Genomic DNA, 11630 nt, shown 5'->3' with positions numbered 1-11630 from the left:
TACAGACTTATAGCACAGTGGAGAAACTGCAGGTGTAAGAGTTCATGCTTTCATAATTAGAGGTTGATGTCAGTGGGGCAAGGCCAGGGCTGTAAGCCAGGACTAGAAAACAGGATGTACCTGTGGTTATTGGCTGACAAGCAACTCAGAGACCCCATGGGGGCTGGAACCCAACAGTTAGGCTTAATGAAGAATGATTACCCCGAAGCTCAAGGGGAGATTCGTCAAAAATGAGAGATGACTCAGCCTGCAACACTTGCTGGTCTTTGAGGACTTGAGTTCAATTCCAAGATGGAGCAGTTACAAGCTCCTGTAGCTACAACTGCAGGGGACTCTACACCTTCTTCTGTCCCCCAGACACTACACTCATACGCACAAGTCACCCCCACCCTATAGAGACACATGATTAAAAATAGAAAAAATTTATAGGTGAGATTTTAAAAAACATAGTAAAAAATCAGATGAATCATGTGTCCCATCAAATTTGTTAAAGTCTTAGCTTTAGGCTTTCTCACAGCTGAGATAGTTTAGCCAACTCCAAAGGAAAGAAGCTTCAGTTCCAGCCACATGCATAAGATCACTAGTTCCATTTTGAGTGACCATGGCCCAGGAACAGACTCAGGTTCCCCGAATTCAATGTTCCATCTTGGAAGCAGTTTCACGAAGCTTTTAAATGCAGTCTTACAGAACAAAGAAAATCGTAACTCAAGGCAAGTTTAAAATATATTGGTAGGAACATCAGAGGCAGGTGCTGTGGTGTGGGACCTGTCCTACAAGCTATCTGATGACTTCTTAGCGGTAAACTAGCTTCTACCAACCCAGAAAGCTAAGTCAGTATCATCTATGATTGTTGGTTTAATCTACTGCGGCAAGATGTTAGTTCAATAGTGGGGAGGAACGGCCGCTGTCCTAGCCTCTGGCCCCACAGCATTCGTCTCTCCACAGTACTGAGGTCCCAATGAGCTGGTCACTCTCTGCTGTCAGTCACTCATCATTCACAGCCACAGGCAGAGCTTCCTTCCACAAGTTTTTGCTTACACGTCTACCACACAAAGTTCCCTAACTCTTCTGAAAAGTTCTCACCCTTGTCATTCAGCTTTTGCAAACTGATTAGATTACATTTCTATTCTTTAACCCATGTGTCCTCCCTGAGATTGGGAGACAGGAAAGTCCATGAGAAGTTCTGACATTAGTATGCTGACTTGAAGACATTCTGCATAATGTCCAGGATGAACAGTTCCCGTCTAAATCTGCCCCATACGTGGTCAAGGTTAGCTAATGGAGAGCAGAGCACTTGACCTTCTGCAAGGACATGTGTGTGCATAGCATGTCAGCATGTCTCATTCTAAATTATAGGCAGGCAGGGGCAGAGGAGGTATTCCTTGAGTGCAAATGCAAATGACTGGAACCCAGAAGAGGGCATCAGATCCCTGGAGCTAGAGTTACAGGCAGTTGTCAGCCAACCCATGTAGGTGCAGGGAACCACACTGAGGTCCTCTAAAAGAAGAGCCAAATGCTCTTAACCACTGAGCAATCTCTCCAGGCCCAGCACAGGGCATCACAAATACTTTTGTTTTCTCAATGAGCTTGTAGTGAAAAGTAGTCATGGTCTATGCATTTGTTCTAGCAGCAAGGTCTCCTTTATCAAATTTGTTCCATTAACAGCGTGTACATTTTCAGCTTCTGCCTGCCCTTGGGAATGATATAATGGAAGAACTCCACCTCTGAAGCTGGAAGCTCACCCTTGGATCAGCAGTGGTTCGACTTACATATTTCACGAAGGATATGTCCTATTGCTGACAGAAGTAATTTAGAGTGTGTATCTCTTCTGAAATGGAATCCGGAGATGCCACAATCTGAAACCTGTTTGAAACATTTATACTTTCATCCAGCTGTACAGCAGCCTTTGACACCGTGTAATTTGTTCTAAGCCCCATTCCTTCCTCTCTCCTTTTCTCTTGCTTCTCGGCCTCTTCAGCCCAAACTGAGCTCGGCCGTGTTCTCTCCACACCTTGCTATAGGAATGCTGGGACTGAAGACGTGTGCCAGTGTGTCAAGCTTTCAGTGGATTCTCACCATTGAACTTAGATCACCAGGCTGTGTGGAAAGTGCTGTGTTTACACACTGAGAAATATCCCCAAATAGCGGGCTTCCCCACAGCATTTTCACTATACTAGGATTTATTTTTTGTTTTTTTCTCTCCCAGCCCTGCCTCTCCCCTCACAGCTCACTTTTCATGAGCATCATCACTACCCACAAGTGCAAATTACCCAGGTTTCCAGAGCCCATGACCAAATTGGACACGATGGCAGAAACGGTGCCTAAGTCACCTGGACCCATTTATGTGATGCAAATGCCAGCCTGTACTCCTGGTCCTCCCTTGATACTGTGTTTGCATTGCCTGCAGTAGAACTTGTCTCTAAAGGGCTTGTTTACACAGTATCTATAGTCTCATTACAAGACATGTAGCACCCCCCCCCCAGAAACAATCATTGAGCACTGGCCCTGTGCATGAGAACCTGGTCACTCCTTTGTCTGCCCAGTCAGGTGACCCCAGCAGAGTTTTGAGCCAATGTTAAGGCCTTTGATGGTTCATTGGGCTTCACTGAAGCATACTTTGGTGTACCTTAGTTATCTTATATTAACTGCAAAGTTGCTTGATGGGGAATGTATTTTTATTTAAACAGAAAAGATGATGAGGAATGTTCTGTGTATGTTTATCTTATTGGTTGAATAAAGCACTGTTGGCCAATAGGAAAGCAAGATAGGTGGGACTAGGAGACAAGGAGGATTCTGGGAAGTGTAGGCCAAGGAGCTGTCATGGGATTCCCAAGAAGTTACATAGCAGGGCAGAGATAGAATATAAGCAGGGACAAACAGGAAATTGCTATCCTCTCCTCTTCCCTTCTCTGGGGACACGCTGAGCAGTCGATATGTAGGACACCAGAGGACTAACAGGTCTTTCTCCAGTGAGACAAGGCCACGAGGAAATACATTAGTAGTTATGGGTTAAGAAGAATCCCAAGTCTCCAGCCAACATCTTTATACTAACATAGCATCTGCCTGTTTGGGGCAGAGAAGGGCAGTGGGACCTACCGAGCCAGAGAAAACTCATGCTACAGATCTAGGATTTGGGGCTTGGGGGGATAATGAAAGAGGGACAGGCAGAAGCAGAGAATCTGTGTCCATCACCTGACATTTTTATTTACTCTACTCTCATACAATACATTCCAACCACAACTTCTCTCCACTCCTCCCAGCCAAGTACCTCCCTCCTTTCCCTGCAGACTCTTCCATTTCCCTTCAGAAACCAGCAGGCCTCCAGTGATATCAACTGAACACCCCTCTGGCTCTTACAGTCCTTTATTCCCCCCACCCCGATAATTCCCCAAAATCCAGCTAATGTCTGGCTTGGGTCTCTGCATCTGCTCCCATCAGCTGCCTGATGGAGCCTCTTCTGATGGTGATTGGGCTAGGCACTGGCCTATGAGTACAGCAGAATATCTTTAGGGATTGTTTCCTTTACTCTTTGTCAGTCCACCTCGTTCTACTCTAGGTCCCTGAGCCGTACAGCTTCAGGTTCCTAGCCACCCAGGCAGTGTCAGGCCTGGGTTCCCAAGCCACAAGTCACAGGTTGGTCACTCTTACAAGCTCTGACACCATTACCCCAGCACATCTTGTGGCAGGACAGAGTGGGTTGTAGGTTTTGTGGCTCTATCGGTGTCCCATTACCACCACTGGGAGCCTGGCAAGGTTACCAAAGATGGGTGGTTCATCACCTGACCTTATTAAACTAGTGCCTATTTGCTAGAGTTAGCCCTGAGTGAAAGCAGCATGAAGCCAGTACTTCAGACCCTAAGGAATACATGCTATCTACGTACCTACAATTGTCCCTCAATTTTTGTCCTTCTGTAAAAAAATGGAGTTAAGTTAGATGAGAAACTTTCCAGCAACTGTAATGTGAAAGTTTCTGGCCCTGCTGGTCCTGCCTCCCTTCTCTGGCCTAAAGAAACATGCAAACACTATATTATAATGGCCTTTGGCTATGGCTTATCGGCTAGCTCTGACTTAATTGTTAGCCCATAACTACTAATCCACGTATTTCCACATGGTCTAAGCTTACCAGACCTGCAACACCTTTACCTGCTACATGATGATGGCTGCCTCAGGGTCTACAGAGAGAACCATTTCCTGTTTGTCTCTGCTTATATTCTGATTCTGCCCAGCTATGTCACTTCCTGCCTAGCCAATCAGTGTTTTATTCATTAACCAGTAAGAGAAACATACACAGAAGAACATTCCCCATCATAGATCTTTCCCAGATTTAGATAATGGGGGGAAGAACATGAGAGCCAGTGTGGTTGTATTGTAGAGAAGTTTCTCATCAGGAGAGGAAAACAGTGCAGATGCTGAGAGGATAAAGGTGGGGTGCTGAAGACATGGTTCAACGGTTAAAGCACTTAACACTCCTGGAGGGGGTAATACATGGTGGCTAACTGCCTATAACTTGAATTCTAAGGGACCTGACAACCGCTTGTTTCTTGTGGGTACCATATGCATGGTGATATACAAACACATGCAGGCAAAAACACATTTTTAGGAAGTAAAACTGGAAATTTAGGGACTAGGTAGAACTTGTGTGGGATGATGAAGGACCTGGATTAGTCCCATGCTGGCCTCCCAGCTGTCCGTCTGGGGTCCAAGAGCTCCCCCTTGTTCAGATCAGCTGTCTCTGCTGGTTTTGCCAGCCCATTCTTTGCCAATTTGCTCATCGCTCCTCTCTGTCACTGGGTTCCATGGGTTCAGTTCAGTGATTAACTGTGGGTGTTTGCCTCTGCTTCCATCAGTCACTGGATGAAGGTTCTAGGATGGCATATAATGTAGACATCAAGTTCATTATCAGGAACGGGCATTTAAGGTGGTCTCTCCACTATTGCTTAGCTTGCCAATTGGTGTCATCCCTTTAGATCACTAGAGGTCTCACTGGTGCCTGATCTCTCTTCCAACCTATGACTCCCTCTATTACAGTATCTCTCATCCTGTTCTTCCCTATTCTACCCCCACTCAACCTTCCTATTTCCCCATGACCTACTCTTCCTCTTCTCCCCCTCTCTTCTTCCCAACTCCCACCCTCCCCCACCTCTCGCCATGTTCCCCATCTGTTCAGAGGATCTTGCCTCATTCCTCTTCTCTTGGGTACCATGCATATCTCCTAGGTTCTTTCCTATTTCCCAGATTCTGTCAGTGGAAGTGCAGACTGGCACTATCCTGATCCATGTCTAAAATCCATATGAGTGAGTACATACCATGTTTGTCTTTTTGTGACTGAGTTACCTCACTCAGGATGGTTTCTTCTAGTGACACCCATTTACCTGCGAATTTCAAGATTCCATTGTTTTTCTGCTGAGTAGTACTCCATTGAGTAAATGTACCACATTTTCTCTATCCACTCTTCACTTGAGGGGCATCTAGGTTCTTCATTGAGCATTGACGTTGATTCCAGGTTCTGGCTATTACAAATAATGCTGCTATGAACACAGTGGAACAGATGTCCTTGTATGAATTTGCATCTTTTGGATATATGCCTAAGAGTGGAATTGCTGGGTCTTGTGGTAGGCTGATTCCCATTTTCCTGAGGAATCTCCATACTGATTTCCAAAGTTGGGTGTACGAGTTGGCACTCCCACCAGCAGTAGAGGAGTGTTATCCTCTCCAGCATAAATTGTCTTCGGTGTTTTTGATTTTAGCCATTCTGATGGGAGTAAGATGGTATCTCAGTTGTTTTGATTTGCATTTCCCTGATGGCTAAGGATGCTGAGCACTTTCTCAAGTGTCTCAGTCATTTTGGACTCCCCTATTGAGAATTCTCTAGCTCTGTACCCCACTTTTTAATTGGATCCTTTGGTGTTTTGGAGACTTGCTTCTTGAGTTCTTTGTAAATTTTGGAGATCAGCCCTCTGTCAGATGTGGGGTTAGTGAATATCTTTTCCCATTCTGTGGACTGCCTTTTTGTTTTGTTGACTGTGTCCTTTGCCTTACAGAAACTTTTTAGTTTCAGAAGGTCCCATTTGTTAATTGTCGATCTCCGTGTCTGTTCTACTGGTGTTGTGTTCAGGAAGCGGTCCCCTGTACCAATTCATTGAATATCTCCCACTTTCTCTTATAAAAGTTTCACTGTGGATGGATTTATGTTGAGGTTTTTGATCCATCTGGACTTAAGTTTTGTGCAAGGCAATAGACATGGATCTATCTGCAGTCTTCTGCATGCCAATATCCAGTTAAGCCAGCACCATTTGTTGAAGATGCTTTTTTCCATTGTATAATTTTAGCTTCTTTGTCAAAAATCAAGTGTTCGTACATGTGTGGGTTAAAATCAGGGTTTTCAATTTGGTTCCATTGGTCTACCGGTCTATTTTTGTGCCAATACCAAGCTATTTTCAGGACTATAGCTCTGTAATAGAGCTTGAAGTCAGGTATAGTGATGCCTCCCGAACTTCCTTTATTGTATAGGGTTGTTTTGGCTATCCTGGGTCTTTGTTTTTCCATATAAAGTTGATTATTCTTTCAAGGTCTGAAGAATTGTGCCGGAATTTTGATAGGGATTGCACTGAATTTGTAGACTGCTTTTGTCAAGATTGCCATTTTCATTATGTTGATCCTACCAATCCAAGAGCATGGGAGATCTTTCCATTTTCTGGTATCCTTTGATATCTTTCTTTAGAGACTCAAAGTTCTTGATATACAGGTCTTTCACTTATTTGGTTAACATTATCCCCAGATATTTGATGCTGTTTATGGCATATTATAAAGAGTGTTTCTGATTTCTTAGCCACTTCAGCATCTGTATATAATAGGGCCACTGATTTTTTTTTTTTTGAGTTAACCTTGTATCCTGCCACTTAAGGTGTTTATCAGCTCTAGGAGTTCCCTTGCGGAGTTTTTCGGGTCACTTATGTGCAAATAGTGAAAGCTTGACTTCTTCTTTTCCTATTTGTATCCCCTTGATCTCCTTTTGTCTTATTGCTCTAGCTAGAACTTCAAGTACAATATTGAAGAGATACGGAGAGAGTAGACAGCCTTGTCTTGTTCCTGATTTTAGTTGAGTTTGCATTGAGTTTCTCTCCATTTAGTTTGTTAGTTGTTGGTTTACTGTATATTGCTTTTATTATGTTCAGGTATGTTCCTGTTGTCCCTGATCTCTATAGGACCTTTATCATGAAGGGGTGTTGGATTTTGTCAAAGGCTTTTTCAGCATCTAGTGAGATGAACATGTGGTTTTACTTTTGCAGTTTGTTTATATGATGGATTACATTGATTTTCTAATGTTAAACCATCCCTGCATTGCTGGGATGAAGCCTACTTGATCATGGTGAATGATTTTTCTGATGTGTTCTTGAATCGATATGCTAGTATTTGGAGTATTTTTGCATCGATGTTCATGAGGGAAATTGGTCTATAGTTCTTAGTTGTGTCCTTGTGTGGCTTGGGTACCAAGGTAATTGTAGCCTTGTAAAGAGTTTGGCAGTGAGCCTCCCGCTTCTATTGTGTGGAATACTTTGAGGAGTATTGGAATTAGCTCTTTGAATTTCTGGTAGAATGCTGCACTGAAGCCATCTGAGCCTGGGCTGTTTTTGGTTGGGAGACTTTTGATGACTGCTTCTATTTCATTAGGGGTTATAGGTCTGTTAATATTTCTGTTCTTGATTTAGTTTTGGCAAGTGATATCTATCCAGGAAATTGTCCATTTCCTTTAAATTTTCGAATTTTGTGGAGTATAGATTTTCAAAGTATGCCTTGATTCTCTGGATTTTCTCAGTGTCCATTGTTATGCCCCCCTTTTCATTTCTGATTTTGTTAATTAGCATGCTCTGTCTTTTGGTTAGTTTGGACAAAGGTTTGTGTGTATTCTTAAAGAACCAATTCTTTGTATCGTTGATTCTTTGCAATGTTTTCCTGGTTTCTACTTGATTTCAGCCCTCAATTTGATTTCCTGGTGTCTGCTCCTACTGGGTGAGTTTGCCTCTTTTTGTTCTAGAGCATTCAGCTGTGCTATTAATTCTCTAGTGTGAATGTTCACCAGTTTCTTCATGTGGGCACCTAGTGCTATGAACTTTCCTCTCAGCACTGCTTTCAGAGTGTCCCATAAGTTTGGGTATGTTGTGTCTTCATTCTCATTGAATTCCAGGAGGTCTTTTATTTCTTTTACCCAGGGATGGTGCAGTTGTGCATTGTTCAATTTCCATGAGTTTGTAGGGTTTCTGCAATTTGTGTTATTGTTAAATTCTAATTTTAATTCATGGTCTGATAAGATACAGGGCGTTATGCAATTTTTTTTGTATCTGTAGAGGTTTGCTATGTTTATGTGGTCAATTTTAGAGAAGGTTCCATGTGGCACTGAGAAGGTATATCCCTTTGTGTTTGGGTGGAATGTTCTATAGATGTCAAACCCAGTTGGATCATAACTTCTTTTGTTAAGTCTCTGTCTGGAGGTCCTGTCTAATGGTAAGAGCGGAGTGTTGAAGTCTCCTACTAGTGTGAGATTTTGTGATACGAGCTTTAGTATTTCTTTCACAAATGTGGGTGCCTTTGTATTTGGGGCATAGATGTTCAAAATGGAGACTTCATCTTGATGAACTTTTGAATATTGAAATGTTATTCTCTTGATTTTAATTTGAAGTCTAATTTGTTAGATATTAGGATTGCTACACCTGCTTGTTTCTTGGGTCCGTTTGATTGGAAAATCTTTTCCCAACCCTTTACTGTGAGGTAACCTCTGTCTTTGACATTGAGATGTGTTTCTTGTATGCAGCAGAAGGATGGGTTCTGTCTTCATATCCATTCTGCTAGCCTGCCTTTTTATAGGCAAGTTGAGACTGTTGACATTGGGATATTAATGACCATTGATTCTTGTTTGTGCTTGATTTATTGTGTGTAGGTTCTCCCTTTTTCTTTTGGTGTTTGGTAAAGTGGGATTATCTATTGCCTATGTCTTTGTGAGTGTAGTTATCTTCATTGGGTCTAGATTTTTCCTTCCAGCACTTTGTGTAGATCTGGATTCATGGATACGTATTGTTTAAATCTGGCTTTGTCATGGAATATTTTGTTTTATCAATCTATGGTAATTAAAAGCTTTGCTGGGTATAGTAGTCTGGGCTGGCATCCTTGTTCCCTTAGCATTTGAAGGACATCTGTCCAGGATCTTCTCACTTTCATAGTTTCCAGTGAGAAATCAGATGTAATTCGGATAGGTCTGCCTTTATATGTTGGCCTTTTTCTTTAGCTGCTCTTAATATTTTCTCTTTATTCTGTAGGTTTGTTTTGCTTATGTGGTGAGGTGACTTTTCTGGTCCAGCCTATTGGGTGTTCTGTAAGATTCTTGTATTTTCATAGGCATATCCTTCTTTAGGTTAGGGAAGTGTTTTCTTCTATGATTTTGAATGTTTTCTGTACCGTTGAGCTGTTTTTTTTTTTTCTTTGCCTTCTATACCTATTCTCAGGTTTGGCTTCTTCAGTGTCCCATATTTCCTGGATGTTTTGTGTTAGGGATTTGTTGGTTTTGAGATTTTCTTTGACTGTATATCTGAGTCTTCAACACCTGAGATATTCTCTCTTCTCTTGTATTCTATTGGTGATACTTGTATCTGTAGTTCCTGATCGCTTACCCACTTTTCTATTTCCAGCATCCCCTCATTCTGTGTTCTTTGTTTCTATTTCAGCTTTCAATCCTTCAACTGTTTGAGTTGTTTCATTTGTTTTCTTGGTACTTTTTAGATTCTTTGAGAGAGTTGTTTATTTCTTGAATGTTTTGTTTTGCCTTTTCCTCCCTTTCATATATTTTTTGTTTTTTTTCTTTAAGGGATTTCCTCGTTTCCTTTGAGAGTCTCTATCTTAAAAAATTTTAAGGTCTGTCTCTTCTGCTTCATCTATGTAGTGCTTTTCAGATCTTGCTGGCATTGGGTCTCTAGATTCTGGTGGAGTCATGTTGGTCTTTCTATTGCTGAGTTCTTATTCTGTCGTCTTCCCATCTCTTCTTCCAGTGGGTGCAGGTAGGGTCTTTCTGTCTTCACTGGTCTCCTTTCCTGAAGCTGAAGCTGGGTATACAAGAGGGTGGGGTCTGGAAGGACTGGCATCCAGAGGACCCGCCCACACAGGAAAGGCAAGAGTGGACCTCTGGAAGATTGAGGGGATGGATGATGGGCAGGGGATAGGGGATGGTACCAGGGAGACCCAGGTGGGGTCTAGTAGAGGCCTTCTTGATTGAGATTAACAAGTTGATGGGATGTCCTGTGATGAGGGCTTGTAAAGACCCAACTTCTCTGTAGGTGGCATTTCTTGGGAAGGGTCCTGGACTGTGTACAATAGAGAAGGAGGACTGAGCCTTAGCATTGTGTTCAGGTGGCCTTTAACTTGATTGCTTGGATGTTCTGATTGCTGGTTGGGTTTTCATGTTGGCTATAGATCTGTTTATATTTTTATTTTGCAAGTAGGTTTTGGTTGAGTTTCTAGAAACTTATCACTTTATCCAGGGCAACTAATTTAAGAGCAAATAACTCTTACAGTTATTTTCTCTCTCCCAGAATGACTCAGTCTTTCATTAATCCTCTCTCCCACAAAACCGGCTGTACTCCTTTTTATCTAGTTTAAAGCTTTGCCAATTTCTTCCTCAAAAGCATAACCTCTTCCCCTCTTGTGCCTATGAGTTATCTCTGCTCTAATTATCTGCTATCTTTAGGTTTAAGTTTTACTTTTTCTTCAAGTGTATGTCTGGTGATTTGAAATCTTAATTTCAGTTTCAGGTATAAAACATCTCTCCTGGCACCATGTTTATTGTATCCATAAGTTTGTATATACGGTTCTTGTTTCTCAAGTCCTTCATTTCCATTGTGACTTTCCACAGCTTTGATTCAGAATGTGTTGTCTAATCCCAGTACCCTTACACTGTTAATCTCTAGCTTTGTCTCATTGATCAGAAAACACTTCTATTTTAATCCTTTTATAGTTAACATATCACAGCCTAACATATGCTCTATCCTCAACTGTTGCATATCCACTTGAGAAAAATGTTTATTGACACTGAGTGTTTGGCACCTGATTAGCACACTTGATCTAGCTCATTATGCAGGCACCATTCCCTAATGAATCCTCTGTCTGCTGTTACTATAGGGATGTCTATTGATTCAACTGTTTGCCTCAGCCTTAGGAGTACTAATGTGTGGTGATATATATATCACTTGCCTGAGGATTCAGAAAGCAAAGTCCTCAAGTTAATAGAGATCAGGCAGTAGTAGTACACACCTTTTAATCCAAGGACTCAGGATTAAGAGGTAGACAGGCTGGGTGTTGGTGGCGCACGCCTTTAATCCCAGCACTCGGGAGGCAGAGGCAGGTGGATCTCTGAGTTCGAGGCCGGGCTGGACCAACAGCCTCAAACAATACAGAGACCCTGTCTCGTAAAAACCAAAAAAAAAAAAGAGGTAGACCTACAAGAGTGAAGGGTAGCAGAACTCATACCTTTTGATTCCAGCACCTGGGATCACAAGCCTTTAACCCCAGCATTAGGAGGTATATAAGACAGGAGCAAGGTCTCAGAGCTGGCATTCATTCTCCAGCCACATTGACGACAGGAAGAC

The 11630-nt window shown here is 42.3% G+C and overlaps 1 long non-coding RNA gene across 1 annotated transcript; it reads right to left on the bottom strand.

The window, feature by feature from the left end:
• Positions 1 to 422: 422 nt before the first annotated feature.
• On the bottom strand, positions 423 to 11567 carry LOC121133299. Its single transcript, XR_005870120.1, has 2 exons — positions 11512 to 11567; positions 423 to 1863 (listed from the first exon to the last, which is right to left on the bottom strand). It is a non-coding gene; the product is annotated as an uncharacterized LOC121133299 (long non-coding RNA).
• Positions 11568 to 11630: the final 63 nt, after the last annotated feature.

This window comes from Mesocricetus auratus, unplaced genomic scaffold, assembly GCF_017639785.1.
Source record: "Mesocricetus auratus isolate SY011 unplaced genomic scaffold, BCM_Maur_2.0 Super-Scaffold_100021, whole genome shotgun sequence".
Lineage (NCBI taxonomy): Eukaryota > Metazoa > Chordata > Mammalia > Rodentia > Cricetidae > Mesocricetus > Mesocricetus auratus.
Note: the sequence above shows the minus strand (reverse complement) of the source record. Positions and strands in the feature narration are given on the sequence as shown.